Source organism: Protomyctophum parallelum (genome assembly GCF_964188405.1).
Source record: "Protomyctophum parallelum genome assembly, chromosome: 1".
NCBI lineage: Eukaryota > Metazoa > Chordata > Actinopteri > Myctophiformes > Myctophidae > Protomyctophum > Protomyctophum parallelum.
The window spans coordinates 96486943-96504969 of NC_139697.1; the positions used below are offsets into that span (position 1 = coordinate 96486943).

Genomic DNA, 18027 nt, shown 5'->3' on the forward strand with positions numbered 1-18027 from the left:
TTTGAATTTTTGAAAAAAAAAAAAACCTCGTTTTTCATCTTTTCTGAACATGGGCTATAGCCCATACCGTACGGCATATTGTAGCACGCCGTTTTTCATCATTTTTGAGGTTTTGAAAAAAATGAAGAAAAAAAAAAAGAAACATGGGTTATAGCCCATCTTTTTTTGAAAATTTGAAAAAGATATTTAACCTCGTTTTTCATCATTTTTGACCATGGGCTATAGCCCATGCTATACGGCATATTATAGCACGCCGTTTTTCATACATTTTGAGGTTTTGAAAAAAATGAAAAAAACAAAAAAAACATGGGTTATAGCCCATCGTTTCTTAAAAAAAAAAAAAAAAAATGTAACCTTGTTTTTCATCATTTTTGACCATGGGCTATAGCCCATGCTATACGGCATATTATAGCACGCCGTTTTTCATCATTTTTGAGGTTTTGAAAAAAATGAAAAAAAAAAAAAAACGTGGGTTATAGCCCATCGTTTTTTGAAAATTTGAAAAAAAAATTGTAACCTCGTTTTTCATCATTTTTGACCATGGGCTATATAGCCCATGCTATACGGCATATTATAGCACGCCGTTTTTCATCAATTTTGAGGTTTTGAAAAAAATGAAAAAAAAAAAAAAAACATGGGTTATAGCCCATCGTTTCTTAAAAAAAAAAAAAATGTAACCTCGTTTTTCATCATTTTTGACCATGGGCTATAGCCCATGCTATACGGCATATTATAGAACGCCGTTTTTCATCATTTTTTAGGTTTTGAAAAAAATGAAGAAAAAAAAAACATGGGTTATAGCCCATCGTTTTTTTTTTAATTTGAAAAAAAATGTAACCTCCTTTTTCATCATTTTTGACCATGGGCTATAGCCCATGCTATACGGCATATTATAGCACGCCGTTTTTCATACATTTTGAGGTTTTGAAAAAAATGAAAAAAAAAAAAAAAACATGGGTTATAGCCCATCGTTTTTTTTAAATTAAAAAAAAAATGTAACCTCGTTTTTCATCATTTTTGACCATGGGCTATAGCCCATCGTTTCTTAAAAAAAAAAAAAAAAAATGTAACCTTGTTTTTCATCATTTTTGACCATGGGCTATAGCCCATGCTATACGGCATATTATAGCACGCCGTTTTTCATCATTTTTGAGGTTTTGAAAAAAATGAAAAAAAAAAAAAAACGTGGGTTATAGCCCATCGTTTTTTGAAAATTTGAAAAAAAAATGTAACCTCGTTTTTCATCATTTTTGACCATGGGCTATATAGCCCATGCTATACGGCATATTATAGCACGCCGTTTTTCATCAATTTTGAGGTTTTGAAAAAAATGAAAAAAAAAAAAAAAACATGGGTTATAGCCCATCGTTTCTTAAAAAAAAAAAAAATGTAACCTCGTTTTTCATCATTTTTGACCATGGGCTATAGCCCATGCTATACGGCATATTATAGAACGCCGTTTTTCATCATTTTTTAGGTTTTGAAAAAAATGAAAAAAAAAAAAAAACGTGGGTTATAGCCCATCGTTTTTTGAAAATTTGAAAAAAAAATTGTAACCTCGTTTTTCATCATTTTTGACCATGGGCTATATAGCCCATGCTATACGGCATATTATAGCACGCCGTTTTTCATCAATTTTGAGGTTTTGAAAAAAATGAAAAAAAAAAAAAAAACATGGGTTATAGCCCATCGTTTCTTAAAAAAAAAAAAAAATGTAACCTCGTTTTTCATCATTTTTGACCATGGGCTATAGCCCATGCTATACGGCATATTATAGAACGCCGTTTTTCATCATTTTTTAGGTTTTGAAAAAAATGAAGAAAAAAAAAACATGGGTTATAGCCCATCGTTTTTTTTTTAATTTGAAAAAAAATGTAACCTCCTTTTTCATCATTTTTGACCATGGGCTATAGCCCATGCTATACGGCATATTATAGCACGCTGTTTTTCATCATTTTTGAGGTTTTGAAAGAAATGAAAAAAAAAAAAAAAACATGGGTTATAGCCCATCGTTTTTTTGAAAATTTAAAAAAAAATGTAACCTCCTTTTTCATCATTTTTGACCATGGGCTATAGCCCATGCTATACGGCATATTATAGCACGCCATTTTTCATACATTTTGAGGTTTTGAAAAAAAAAAAAAAAAAAAAAAAAAAACATGGGTTATAGCCCATCGTTTTTTTGAAATTTAAAAAAAAAAAGTAACCTCCTTTTTCATCATTTTTGACCATGGGCTATAGCCCATGCTATACGGCATATTATAGCACGCCGTTTTTCATACATTTTGAGGTTTTGAAAAAAATGAAAAAAAAAAAAAAAACATGGGTTATAGCCCATCGTTTTTTTTAAATTAAAAAAAAAATGTAACCTCGTTTTTCATCATTTTTGACCATGGGCTATAGCCCATCGTTTCTTAAAAAAAAAAAAAAAAAATGTAACCTTGTTTTTCATCATTTTTGACCATGGGCTATAGCCCATGCTATACGGCATATTATAGCACGCCGTTTTTCATCATTTTTGAGGTTTTGAAAAAAATGAAAAAAAAAAAAAAACGTGGGTTATAGCCCATCGTTTTTTGAAAATTTGAAAAAAAAATGTAACCTCGTTTTTCATCATTTTTGACCATGGGCTATAGCCCATGCTATACGGCATATTATAGCACGCCGTTTTTCATCATTTTTGAGGTTTTGAAAAAAATGAAAAAAAAAAAAAACATGGGTTATAGCCCATCGTTTTTTGAAAATTTGAAAAGAAAATGTAACCTCGTTTTTCATCATTTTTGACCATGGGCTATATAGCCCATACTATACGGCATATTATAGCACGCTGTTTTTCATCATTTTTGAGGTTTTGAAAAAAATGAAAAAAAAAAAAAAACATGGGTTATAGCCCATCGTTTTTTGAATTTTTGAAAAAAAAAATAACCTCGTTTTTCATCTTTTCTGAACATGGGCTATAGCCCATACCGTACGGCATATTGTAGCACGCCGTTTTTCATCATTTTTGAGGTTTTGAAAAAAATGAAGAAAAAAAAAAGAAACATGGGTTATAGCCCATCTTTTTTTGAAAATTTGAAAAAAATATTTAACCTCGTTTTTCATCATTTTTGACCATGGGCTATAGCCCATGCTATACGGCATATTATAGCACGCCGTTTTTCATACATTTTGAGGTTTTGAAAAAAATGAAAAAAACAAAAAAAACATGGGTTATAGCCCATCGTTTCTTAAAAAAAAAAAAAAAATGTAACCTTGTTTTTCATCATTTTTGACCATGGGCTATAGCCCATGCTATATATACGGCATATTATAGCACGCCGTTTTTCATCATTTTTGAGGTTTTGAAAAAAATGAAAAAAAAAAAAAACGTGGGTTATAGCCCATCGTTTTTTGAAAATTTGAAAAGAAAATGTAACCTCGTTTTTCATCATTTTTGACCATGGGCTATATAGCCCATACTATACGGCATATTATAGCACGCTGTTTTTCATCATTTTTGAGGTTTTGAAAAAAATGAAAAAAAAAAAAAAAACATGGGTTATAGCCCATCGTTTTTTTAAAAATTTGAAAAAAAATGTAACCTCCTTTTTCATCGTTTTTGAACATGGGCTATATAGCCCATGCTATACGGCATATTATAGCACGCCGTTTTTACTCATTTTGAGGTTTTGAAAAAAAACAAAAAGGAAAAAAAAACCATGGGTTATAGCCCATCGTTTTTTGAAAATTTGAAAAAAAAATGTAACCTCGTTTTTCATCATTTTTGACCATGGGCTATAGCCCATACTATACGGCATATTATAGCACGCTGTTTTTCATCATTTTTGAGGTTTTGAAAAAAATGGAAAAAAAAACATGGGTTATAGCCCATCGTTTTTTTGAAAAATTTAAAAAAAATGTAACCTCGTTTTTCATCATTTTTGACCATGGGCTATAGCCCATGCTATAAGTATACGGCATATTATAGCACGCCGTTTTTCATCATTTTTGAGGTTTTGAAAAAAATGGAAAAAAAAACATGGGTTATAGCCCATCGTTTTTTGAATTTTTGAAAAAAAAAATTAACCTCGTTTTTCATCTTTTCTGAACATGGGCTATAGCCCATACTATACGGCATATTATAGCACGCCGTTTTTCATCATTTTTGAGGTTTTGAAAAAAAATCTAAATTAAAAAAAAAACATGGGTTATCGCCCATCGTTTTTTTTAAGTTTAAATTTTTTTAACCTCGTTTTTCATCATTTCTGAACATGGGCTATAGCCCCTACTGTACGGCATACTATAGCACGCCGTTTTTCATCATTTTTGAGGATTTGAAAAAAATGAAAAAAACGCTATAGCGCGCCGCTCAATGACCTGAGACCATGGACCAATGAACCATGTAAATACAACACATTGAGCAGGGCACTGCAGGGAGTTGAACCCCGTTCCGGTAAACCAGAAGTCCGAACACCAGTGCCTTAGTTTTTGTGTTGTTGTTCAACAATGTCAACGTCGTCGTCGTCAACGTCAAAAATGTCAACGTCGTCGTCGTCAACGTCAAAAATGTCAACGTCGTCGGCAAAAGAAGGGCAAAAGACGGGCAAAATAAGGGGCAAAAGAAGGGCAAAAGAAGGGGCAAAAGACAGGCAAAAGAAGGGCAAAAGAAGGGGAAAAAGACAGGCAAAAGAAGGGGCAAAAGACAGGCAAAAGAAGGGCAAAAGAAGGGCAAAAGAAGGGCAAAAGAAGGGGCAGAAGAAGGGGCAGAAGACAGGCAAAAGAAGGGCAAAAGAAGGGGCAAAAGACAGGCAAAAGAAGGGCAAAACAAGGGGCAAAAGAAGGGCAAGAGAAGGGCAAAAGACAGGCAAAAGAAGGGCAAAAGAAGGGGCAAAAGACAGGCAAAAGAAGGGCAAAAGAAGGGCAAAAGAAGGGGCAGAAGACAGGCAAAAGAAGGGCAAAAGAAGGGGCAAAAGACAGGCAAAAGAAGGGCGAAAGAAGGGGCAAAAGACAGGCAAAAGAAGGGCAAAAGAAGGGCAAAAGACAGGCAAAAGACAGGCAAAAGAAGGGGCAAAAGACAAGGCAAAAGAAGGGCAAAACAAGGGGCAAAAGAAGGGCAAGAGAAGGGCAAAAGACAGGCAAAAGAAGGGCGAAAGAAGGGGCAAAAGACAGGCAAAAGAAGGGCAAAAGAAGGGCAAAAGACAGGCAAAAGACAGGCAAAAGAAGGGGCAAAAGACAAGGCAAAAGAAGGGCAAAAGACAGGCAAAAGAAGGGCGAAAGAAGGGGCAAAAGAAGGGCAAAAGAAGGGGCAAAAGACAGGCAAAAGAAGGGCAAAAGAAGGGCAAAAGACGGGCAAAAGACGGGCAAAAGAAGGGCAAAAGAAGGGGCAAAAGACAGGCAAAAGAAAGGCAAAAGACAGGCAAAAGACAGGCAAAATAAGGGGCAAAAGACAGGCAAAAGAAGGGCAAAAGACAGGCAAAAGAAGGGCAAAAGAAGGGCAAAAGACAGGCAAAAGACAGGCAAAAGAAGGGGCAAAAGACAGGCAAAAGACAGGCAAAAGAAGGGCAAAAGAAGGGCAAAAGACAGGCAAAAGACGGGCAAAAGAAGGGCAAAAGAAGGGCAAAAGAAGGGCAAAAGACAGGCAAAAGACAGGCAAAAGAAGGGGCAAAAGACAGGCAAAAGACAGGCAAAAGAAGGGCAAAAGAAGGGCAAAAGAAGGGCAAAAGACAGGCAAAAGACAGGCAAAAGAAGGGGCAAAAGACAAGGCAAAAGAAGGGCAAAAGACAGGCAAAAGAAGGGCGAAAGAAGGGGCAAAAGACAGGCAAAAGAAGGGCAAAAGAAGGGCAAAAGAAGGGGCAAAAGACAGGCAAAAGAAGGGCAAAAGAAGGGCAAAAGACGGGCAAAAGACGGGCAAAAGAAGGGCAAAAGAAGTGGCAGTGGCGTATTCACAATAAGGTGAGGCCAAGCCACCGTCTGGCCAAGTCTTGATCTCGCCTATCCTTGAAAACCATTCCATTGGCGGTGCGGTGAGGAGGTGGGGGATACCTCGAACATAAGGGAGCTACATTTGACACACTACTGAAGGCATTTGATGCATGCCCTGCAGTGCAGTGTCCACTCCAGGGCACTAATTACCCTGCCAATGACCACATGTACTGTTGAACGCCTGTTTACTAATGTACAAAGAGTAAAAAGCGCACACAGAAGTACAAAACCTGTCGCCTAAATGGTCTCTGTCTCCTAGCGGTTGAGAGGTTTAACTGAAGGTTAGAACTACGATTCTGTTATAGAGGTTTTCAAGCGAAAGCCACGCCGTCTCATGTTCTGAGAGACATCACGAAGCGTGAACACTGTTTGATTTAGCTGATAATGCTGTCAATGAGTCACTAATTTGTGCTGGCGTCACAGATGAGGCGTATCTGTAATGCTGCATACTGTCTGTGCAAAGACACCTTATATATTTAATTTATATTGTCTTCATTAACGTTTCGATGTGTTCTTGTTGCTTTGAGTACTTCATCATATGCTTCATGAGAGAGAAGGTTGTGATGCACATTATAGAGCTGTAGGGGCTGGTTCCGGCATACCTGTAAGGGTATAGAACAAACAGCTGCATGTCAATGGTGAGGGGAATGCGGTACCATTCCCATGTCAACCAGTGACCATATGCTGGGACTTGATCACTCCCGGCTGGGTCGCCTGAGTGAGGGGTATGATGTTGCGAGACCCGAAACCCTGTTGACTTGATCACTGAGGATACGTCCCAGGTGCATCCATGCGATGTTTTTTTGTTATAGTTCTTCTATTTATAGTGACTCATAGGAATAGACTATGTGACCACCAGGTATAGTCTGGTGACCACCGGAGAGACGGGTGACAGCCGGAATGTAGACGGCAACCGGGTGAGCAGTATGGGTTAGGGCCCCAGCCTGTGTCCTCCGTGAGGAGGAAGCCCAACAACCCTCGTGAGGCCTTCAGGAGGGCCATGCAAGCAGCAAGCGGAACCGCAGTACCATGACCCTGCGGAACCATTGCCCACCACTCCTGAATGAACTGTCTGGTGCTGGGACTCTGGTGCAACGCACAGGTCCTCGCTCTGGTGAGAGTAGGAGTGGACCTGGTGAGACGTAGGAGGGGCCCGGACAGGAGACAACCCACAGAGCCTAGTCCCTCCATGTGCCAGAAGTGTACCTCCCAGCCCTGGCAGAGTAGTTCTGGAGTAGTTCCAACGGATTGTGTGCCCCTGGTTTTTCCCTAGTGGGACTGATTGAGGGTAGCTACTGGGACGTAAGTCAGGACTTGATCACTCGATCACTTGATCACGCCTCACATGTTGCGAGACCCGAAACCCTGTTGACCTCAGGATACATCACTGAGGATACGTCCCAGGTGCATCCATGCGATGTTTTTTTGTTATGCCTGCTTGGAGACCTGTTTGGATGAGAGGGTGCGAAAGGGTCAGAGGGACATAGTACACATAAATTAATTTACAAGAAGTCTACACAATTAGAGAATGTATAAGAATATTTTGATCAACATCAATACATTTGTATTGGGCCTTGCTATGAAAAGGGTTGAAAACCATGCACTGGCCTACAGCATTGCAGCAATCATGCTTATGCAGCATGACGTGTCCACTAGATGGCAATGTAGCATTATCTTTTTTTATGGTCCCACTCATTCTAAAATAAAGACAATGTTATATTGATCCCTGTGGGTACTGGGTAAATGCAGTTAGGACTTAAACACAGTCAATAAAGATGTAATTTAACTACAAAATTCTACCTTTAACTTAGTTAACTTTGTTTTCGAATATGATGCTTTGTATATGGTCCTATTAATATTAACCTTGCAGCAATATATTTTTTAAATATTCTCAACTATAGGTATAGATGAGATCAAATCTTTCTTTCTTTCTTTATGTTTTAACTGCATAGCTCATACCCTGAAGAAGGCAACCTGCTTGCCGAAATGACGTTTCTGGCATCGTGACTACGAGCTGTGCTGCCCCTTTCCTTTCTTAGTCAAAGCTTTATCTCCTGCGGTCAACACCTCCCCACTACTGGTGTGTGCTCCTACCTTTTTGTTTGCATAGCTGACACTAGACGTCTGCACTTAGGCTGAGTGTATAGGTATATCAATTACATATCAATGAATAAATTATTTAAGTATAAATGTGCAGTTTTCACCAGTGAATATATCTATATGTTAAAGCCCTATATATCTATGGCCAGTAAATAATGAATGGATGACAATGTGTTACATGCAGGGGTGGAGAAAATTATACTAAATTGTTTTACAAAAGTAAAAGCATCAATATAGTACTAATATACTCTATTTCAAGTCAAAGTCAGAAATTCAAAATGTACTTCAAATGTATTGGCATCAAGATGTACATACAGAGTTTGAGAAGCAGATTGGCTATTTTTGAATGGACGGAATGTATGTATAGGGCTGAACCGAAGTAGTTAATGTATGCTTTGTAATAAAAAAACAAATCTACAAAGTAGGCTAACTACCAGAATAACTAAAGTTTTCAAATAATTGTAGTAATAATTGTAATAATTGTAGTTGGATCCAAGATGTAGTGGAGTTGAAGTAAAAGTATTGGAATTTTTTTATTGGAATTACTCGAGTAAAAAGAACCAAGCAAAAGAACCAAGTTGGTACAACACGTGGAGCTGACTATCTTCACCTGGATCTCCATATATGAAGACCACGACACTGACCTCTGATCAAACCCTGGATAGCCATGGTTTGACATACTAGATCTGAATACATCGAGCCGGCCAGCAACTCTACTGTAGGCCTACATCTGACCTCACTGACAACCAGGGACGTGCAGAGAGTGTTACAACGTGCTCACAACGTGTCGGGCTGCGTCGCGTTGAGAGCTTGTAGATCAGCTATTTTCGGGGCGCAACCCAGCACTCTTTATCTAGTGGAGATGCGATGTAGGCTACTGGATTTCTAAACAAATTTGTTCAACGCTGCGTTCAAGTTCAGGAGACTTCGGGAAAAAAAGGAATTCTCCTGAATGCTGGTATGGAAAGGAGAGGCATTTGCATTTCTTTCACCATAGTAAATGCTGCATTCGTGGTCTGGAGAGGGCAGTTGTTTTACAGACGGGTGAAAGGGCAGGGGCTGAAGCCCCCTTTGATGTCTGTGTGCATGTTCCTGTACAGTCTATCAACAGTGAATCTCCTCTGGCAGTCCCAATGGCATCTATTATGGTCGTGCACTGTGACTGTATAGTTCCAAGACAATTAATGGGCCTCCAAAATTGGACCGTTAATTTATGAATTGAGTGGGCGAAACCATACCTTGTCAATAACTAAATTAATATATTGATAACCCTTCCACAGTATAGAGGGTATGAGCTTATATACTTATATTGACCATTTAATATAGGTATGGTTTCGCCCACTCAATTCATAATTAACGTTCCTATGTTGGAGCTCTGACTCATGGACTAAGAACTGGTTCTGAACTGAAGCGGTTCCCAACCGGTGGAAAAGGGGCCTCTGTGTCACAGACCTATTTTTATGGGTTGCCACTGAGTAATATCATTTTTTTATGTTTCCTAAAATACTCTACTGCTGTAGAGTAACGTCCCAGCAGTGCATCAGCATGCACGTGCACTGAACACGTGCCAGAGTCCAGCAGGAGTCATTCATTCCAGGGTATCCGGAGAACTCGCCAGTTTTCTGACTTGTTTAGTGCATTTTAGTTTTACTTCACCTTCAGTTAAATTGCATTGAATTGAGAGAGAGAGAGAGAGAGAGAGAGAGAGAGAGAGAGAGAGGATAGATAGAGGAAAATTTAAACACCAAAGTACCGAAACAATGTAATTCATTAGTAAACAATATCCTGAAATATCATTGGTAGGCTACTATCATTGGTATTCACATACTCACCTTTTTATCATTATCTATCTGACCATGATTTAATTGCACAAAAATAATTTGATCACTTTGGAAATGAACTATAACATCAGTGGGTTTGACAGGCTACTACACTGATGAAGACAGCATGTTAGCATAACGATGAAGAATTCTCGATGCAGCGAGTTGGAAAACTGGCGAGTTTTCCGGTATCCCATTCCAGAACAGAATAGATGGGGTCCAGGGCCCGAGCCTGACGGCTATACTGGAACCTCATGACTGTAACTGTGTGTGTGTGCAGCATGTGTGCGTGTGTGCACATGCGTGTGTGCATGCCTAATATTGACCTATTTGAACTGTCAGGACTACTACTGGTTGACAAGTGGTGCTGCTGCTGTTGCATGATGCTCAAAGCACAATATATCCTCTGTCCAAACAGGCTTTCTGTCTATAGCTCATGAGCAGCAGACCACAGTAAAGTAAACATTTCAGCGAAGGGGTCCCTATAGTACTTCATCTCTCTCTTCTCTTCATGGAAATAAAAACGTCTGGGTTTCCTTGGCTATCTCTCTCTCTCAGCTATAAGGGGTCCTTGGCCTGAAAAGCGTTGAAAGACCCCTCACCCCTGGTCCACGTGATGAGAAAACAGCCATCTGCTTCGCTCTCTGAGGCTACCCATTTCAACATCCACGCAAACTCACCAAGGCCAACCTGTCACCTGGCTGATTCACACACGGTTATTTTTTGTGTGTGTGTGTGTGTGTGTGTGTGTGTGTGTGTGTGTGTGTGTGTGTGTGTGTGTGTGTGTGTACTTGCGTGCATGCTTGGCACATGTGCGTGCGAGTGCATATGTGTGTGACTTGTACATTTGTGTGGTTATTTTGTCACACTTTCGCATAATTTGTCTTGCTGTTAATAGAAGTGATTTCTCTATTACTGTAATTATCTAACCACAAAGTTGTTAATTATTACTGTAATTTCATGGTGGTATAACTCAGTGGTTCCCAAAGTGGGGTACGGGGACCCCCAGGGGTCCATTAGGCAGTTCCAGGGGGTCCCCAGCTAAATGATAGATTGGAAGCGCATGGACCCTTATGGGTCTGTAACTCTGAGAGTGTACAAATGTACACTCAGTGTACACTCTCTCTTCTGCTGGGAGGTACACTTCTGGTTAAATTAACAGTGATTTTACTGTACATTGGGGTCTCAGAGATAGAAATGCCATTAAATGGGGGACTGTAGCCTAATGCATGTCAAACTGGGGGTCCTTGAAATTAAACGGGTAGAAAATCACGTACTCCTAGAGCCGTAAAAATCATCTCTTCTTCTCTGGCATGTCTTTCTATTGGTAATACTTTCTAACAACTGTCATAATGCGTCATAAATATACTTTATTATTATTATTATTATCTATAATTAAATTACAGTAATATAATATAATTACTTTAATAAAATGTAAATGCAATAAATAGACTATAGGGAGATTGGATGATGCTTACAGCATGCACAGAAAGGTTTTCAGAGCAAGGGGGGTGGGGGTATCTTTAGGTTAATATGTAATCATGTGTGTGTGTGTGTGTGTGTGTGTGTGTGTGTGTGTGTGTGTGTGTGTGTGTGTGTGTGTGTGCGCGTGTTGAGGGGGGTGGGGAGGGGGGGGGTAGGTAGGTCTGTACAGCCCTGGTATTAAGCACCATGTGTCTTTAGCCCAGGTCTTTAGTCGGATCTCTGCAGGAGAACATCCAGCTGCTTGCCGTCCAGTCCATGCATCCAGGAGATCCAGGAGATCCAGGGACAGTGTGGGTCTGAATCTCCACACGAGGAAATATAACACAGAAGAAGGTTAGCGTTTATATCCCTGCTGTCAGGAAGAAACGTCCTATAACTCCAAAATGTTCCTTTTTCAGGAAATGACAAATATAATATTGCTGTAGCACTCGCCCTATAGCCCAACGACCTTGCAGGCGAATGCAAAGGCTCAACATATATGTAACTTAGATAGCATTTTATGTAGACATAGCACTATGTACTATAGTGTATTATATATGCATGGTTTCATTATATAGATATATTCCACTGTTATGTTCTTAGCTTACGTATAGATTCATGATAACTAGTCTTTATGTATATGATGTATCGCCATGTTTTGTTCTTGCTTAATGTATATTTTGTCAATTACTCGCATGAGAGGAAGAGAGGTAGTGGAGTTAGTTGCTTTAGCAGACAGTTTGAGGGTCCAATGGAGTTAAGAGGGTTTTTGTCCAAAGCGTTTTTTACTACTTTCCATTGCTTCAATATTTTCGAAACAACACACAGACGTAAAGGGTGATTAATAGCACTGACTCATGCAAACAAATACAAATAAAAACCTCAAAAATGGAGTTAGGTGGTTTCCTCCCAATAGCAACGAATACAGGTATACTAGCCAAACAAACTTGCTTAGTTTGGACATTCGTTTACATTATTTTCTTTGTGTAGAGCGATGAACTGTGGCGAACGATTCTCTTCCCATTGTGCAGTGATGGAAACCGTATGTACTTGTAGGCTACCTTATAGTATGTGTCCTAGTACAGTATACTTAAATACAATGTTGATGTACTTTGATTTTACTTTTACTGTACTCCACTACATCTCAGGGGCAAATATTGTCCTTTTTTTACCCCACTACATTGATTTGACATGAGCTTTAGTTACGTTACTGTTCGTTAAACCTTTTAGCACATTAATTAACACATTCATGTGATTGTGAAATGGACCATTCTGCATAATGAGCACTATTTAACATTCGACTCTGTAAGTGTACATTTACTTTTCCATCACTGGTTTGTGTCGATGCAAACAACTGAGAGGAAGGCCTCGCAACTCACTTTGAATCGTGTTGGATTTGACAGCAAATTTTGATGTAGTTTTTAGTCATACTCTTTAGAATAAAATTCCATTTTATAGTTTGTAGTCACATTTTAGTCATATGAAATGTTTAGCTGTTTTAGTCTAGTTAAATATCATAAGATTTTAGTCGACCAAATCTACAGTTGATTTTAGTGACTAAAATGAATTTTGGCCGGCCGTGGTGGAGTTGAAATGCCTGATTTATACTCAGCTGTGTGCTGAGATTGAGAATAGCTGATCTACAAGCTCACAACGTGTCACTCTGCAACACGGTGTGAGCTTGTAGATCGGCTATTTTCAGAGCGTGATACCCGCGCACAACTGAGCATTAAATTACTTGTCTTTTAGTTCTACTGGATCTCTTCTCCACTAGTCCTCAGCTCCCTAAAGGCTAGTTTTCACGAACTGACGGAATTGTCAATATATAATTTAGTCATACTTTTAGTCATCATCAACTTTTAGTCAATATCAATGGCAATCAATATAATAGCAGATATACAAGCTCATAGCGCGTCACTTCGTGCCGCACCATGAGCTTCTATATCTGCTATTTTAAACAGCTTTTTGACCGTACAGTCTTCTTCAGGTTTCATTTACTGCAAGAAGTTTGTCGACTGTTGCTGCTTATTAAGGTTTTTGGAGCATTCAGGCAATATATAAGGCAATATAATTAAGCCCTTTCCTTTTCTATGATGATTCTCCTATACTTCTGCACTGTGGCTCAACACCAAAGACGGAGGGCTATGTGCGGAATTACCTTTGTTTTAAAATGAACTCACACAAACAGCTGTCAAAGTCCCCCTGGTGAGGCAAGTGACGGTTGTTCTTCTGTTCCCCATGCAGCGAGACCAACGCCCCCCCAGGGGGGGGACCTATAGGCTACACCCCCCCCTCCGGTGACACAAACGCCCACCTCCGGGGGCCAGTGGGGGACCTATTCGCCTCTCTCCGGTGCGACCTACGGAGCTGGTCCCCCCCAACGGTGTCCCTCTGTCTGTCCCCAGGGCTCAGTAACTGGAATCTGTCCCTGCTGAGTGTCTCATGCAGTGCAGGGCCTGTCTGGTTACTGTGCCCAGGGCTCAGCTTGCTCTCCAGGGAATGGTTTAACTTTTAACCTTTTTTTTATTCTCTAAACTCTGACCATATACATACAAAATGGAAACAAAAAGTTCAATTTGTACACCGCCAGAGTTTGCAAATAGATCTTTACTGTGCAATAATTGTATTTATTTTAGAGGAAGGAACACGTATCTGAATTGTTTGCTTTTGTTCCAGACCTCGGTGGTGTAGTGACGCTAATCCAGGACATACTTTAAATTCTATTTACACATGTTTTGAATTCTGAATAGCTATGAAAAAAGAAAGGGCGGCTCCGCGCACTCAAATGTGTGCAAAATCTTTTTTTCTTTCTTTTTTCCCCCCAAGATAACAAGCTTTCGGTCGTTAGACCTCCTTGTTCAGGCATTCTGAATTGCTAAAATGTTCATTTATTTGAGTATGTAAAGCAACTAAAACAGGTTTTTTGATAGCTGGCTACCCTACTGTAAGACAGTGTCCTGTACAATCATATCATGACAACAATACAGGCAAGGATTACGGCATATATGCACAATAAATTGTTTATTTGGTCAAATGTATCTTTGATATTGTCATTTAACCCATTCTGAACGGGAACCCATTTTGGTGTTGGCATCATGTTATGCTTTAGCTATTGAAAAATAGCAGATCCACAAGCTCATGAGCTTGTAGGTCTGCTATTTTTGAGAAATCTAAGAACGACTGACATTTTTAGAATCTGATCTCAGGTCAGAATAGGTTAATCAGACCAGTGTGTGTCTAGTGCAAACCTCGTATGAATCTGATCTCAGGTCAGAATGTGTTAAAATAGAAAGGGGGGCTAATAACAGCCTGGCTTCATGTGAATCTTGGACTACGTGTGATGACCTCTCTATACAGTATATTGTGTTGGACATGGTTTTCACTTCCACCTATTGACGGATTGGCTCTGAAAGAGGATAGACATGCCAGAGAGAGTCAAACAGCTAAATGATGACAGAGAGAGAGAGAGAGAGAGAGAGAGAGAGAGAGAGAGAGACTTTAGGGCTATCCTGAGGCATTCCCAGGCCAGACATTGTTGTGGACATACAGTATAAGCCCCTCCTCCATGTGGTCCTGGGTCTGCCCCCTCATTACATGGCCTCCTTCCCAGCTGGGCGTGCCTGCTGCCTGCCTGCATGGAACACCTCCCCGTGGAGACCACCAGGAGGCATCCTTCCTATACTGTATAAGATGCCCTATGGCCTATGCAACCATGCACCTCCACTGGCTCTCTCTCTCTCTGCTATGCATTGATTGATTGATTGATTGATTGAAGTATGTATTAACAGTTTGCATAATTACAGTACATTTCAAGCACAACTCAATACAAAAACTGTTAACTGTGAGTGGACGACACCATTGCGAAAGGAAAGGTACTATGTTTACCCAGGGTAACTGGACTAAGCTCAAGAACTTGTTTACAGCCAGGCCCTGCTCATAGAACATTTCATGGTAGGGGTTCAATGCCTTGTCCAAGGGCACTTCAGCGGTGGTACAAGAGGGTCCAACATTTTCAATTCATCATAAGTACAACCACCTCCATTGGCTCTTGACAAAATGTGTAAAAAGAAAAAGAATAGCCGACTGTGAGCCGATTGTGAGCTTGTAGATCGGCTATTTTGTGTGGTTAATGTATCGTTTTCTAATCAAAATTAAAATCTCCAAAGTAACTAGTAACTAAGGTTTAAGTACAGAACAGAGTAAAATTACACATTTTGGCTCTGAGATGTAGTAGAGTAAATGTACTTAGTTACCTTCCACCACTGCTCGCACGGGTGAGTGAGCTCTTCGCCCAGCATTACCAGAGAGCGCTGTGAGAGAAATAAGCAAAACAGGTCTATGAAAACAAGCCCAAAAGAAATGACTAAAGGCTACACGAGCCACGAGCACGTACTGCAAACCTACATGGGCTATTTTAAAAACCATATCTCCATGAAAATCTGTAGAATGTTTCTCGAACATTTTACACAAATCCATGCTCCGTAGGTATGGGAGTTCCTGGCACAATATATTTACACTAGCTGTCAAACAATTTTAATCAGATTAATCACAGCTTAAAAAAATATTATTCATGGTTATCTAAGCACGCATTCTTTGAGTTAAAATGTTTAATCTGATTAATTTCACAAATTAACTAACTCGGTTAACTCAGTTTGACAGCCCTGATTTTCACAAATTTGTCCGTGAACAAATACCTTCGAACTTGGGGGTCCTCAACCCGTGTCTCTGTTGTTTAACTTTAAAGAGTGGTTTGAACATTTTAATGTTGTTTGCCCAAATAAGCAATTGTATACCCAAAAATTGCAACCTATAAGTGACTTCACAGAAAAATGTCTAAGTGGCTTAGAATAAGTGGACATGGCAAGACTAGTGCTCACCCTGATGTCCCTAAAGGCCTTGTCATACTCCAGTTTTAGGTGATAAAAGCTGACCACCGAAATGGTGGTTTAATATTAATAATAATCACACCTGTGTGAAGTGATGTAATAGTGCATGTAAAACAAACGGTGCCAACACAAACATCAAATGCCATTTTAACAATAAAGAGACAATATGACGTACATTTTCCCTTCATTGTCAATGGCGTTTTTCTTAAAACAAACATTGAACATTAGACCTGTATATAGGAGGGGCGAGCGCCCCTCAAAAACATAGTGTTTGGGTGAGCGGCGAGTGGCTTACCACCTCAGTGACGTCATGTTGTACTTTTCGGTGCATGGTCACCTTATCACCTAGAAGTGGACTATGAATAGGCCTCGAGGCAGATAGATGCCATATGCCAGCCACCCTCCTGAGAAAAGCCACGTTGGCCTGCTATGCTGCTTGTGAGTGACCCACATTTCACGAGCACAGAATCAGGAGCAGAAACCTACTGTGAGTAAAAGGTGTACTGTAAAGTAACTAAGTGCATTTACTTGGGTACTGTACTTAACTTTACTTGAGTAATTCCAATTTCCAATGCTTTTACTTCTAGGCTTAATTTGTAGATTTTGATTATTACTACAAAACCTACATTGACCACTACATTTCGGCCATTTGAATAGCCCATCTACAAGCTCACAACACATCGCGGTGCGACGCACACGTGCATTGTACAGATCTGCTATTTTCAAAAGATTTGTATACATTTGGCAAACTTGAAATGGGACTTTCTGATATGGAAGAAAATTAATAAAGTACAAATCATAAAAAAGGGGACTTTCTGCATAATGAGTTACTTTTGGTAGCCTACTTTATTATACAATAATTTTGTACTTTTACTCAAGCACATTTTGATACTTTTACTTAAGTAAAACAAAAACACGAGTAATTCAAGGCAGAGGACAGTGAAGGACAGTAGCGTGTTTGAGGCAGATGGCTGCATACCTCCCCTCCCCTCCCCTCCCTCCCCCTCCCGACCCCCTCAGAGATGGCTTTGCTCAAGGTTTCTTACCATTAAAGTAACCTCGCCTCACCAGGCTTTCCACCTCGGAGGAAAGCCTGGTCTCTGTTCCAAAAGTGCCGTGTGAACCGGTCTGGAGCGGATGATATCGTTACGTCATGTTGTAGTCATTGTTTTGTAGTCATCAGGCAGGAACAATCAAACTTCCTTTTCCCTCAAACCGGAAGAATAACAATAAAAGCTCTCGTAGCCTGTAGCTTTTATTGAGAAAAATCGGTATGAGGGAAAAGGAAGTTCCGGAAGATTGATGACTACAAAACAATGACTACAACATGACGAAGCGATATCATTCCTATGATTATTACCGGATCATAAAGCCGAAATGGAATGCTGCCCAGGCTACCGTTAAAGGGGAGGTTTTGCTCGCTATGCGGTCGCCAAGTGCTTGCTCAGGTGAGAATGTTGGATCTCAACATTTCATTATCATTATACAGTACATAGGCTACTTACTTCTTATATACAGTACGGTACAGTATGGTAAGGTGCTTGAAGATGCTCTACATGTACAGTAGTAGAGCACCAAGAGCAACTTTTGTGATTTGGCACTGTAATACAATAAGCCTAAACAATTTAAATTGAATTAGATATTCAATTAAGATTGAATTAAGATTAAGATTATTCTACTTGCTTTAAGGTACATGATGTAATAAATAGGGAGATATGGCATTAAGGCAACAGAATGTTTTACTATTCTGTGTGAACATCAGAATAGATGAATTCTTTATAAACGCTAATAGCAAT

General features: G+C 39.5%; 1 protein-coding gene across 1 annotated transcript in view; it reads right to left on the bottom strand.

Annotated features, from left to right (window-relative positions):
* Positions 1–18027, bottom strand: part of LOC310866910 (transmembrane protein 47-like) — a 217382-nt gene that overhangs the window by 158618 nt on the left and 40737 nt on the right. The gene's annotated exons all lie outside the window — the stretch shown is intronic.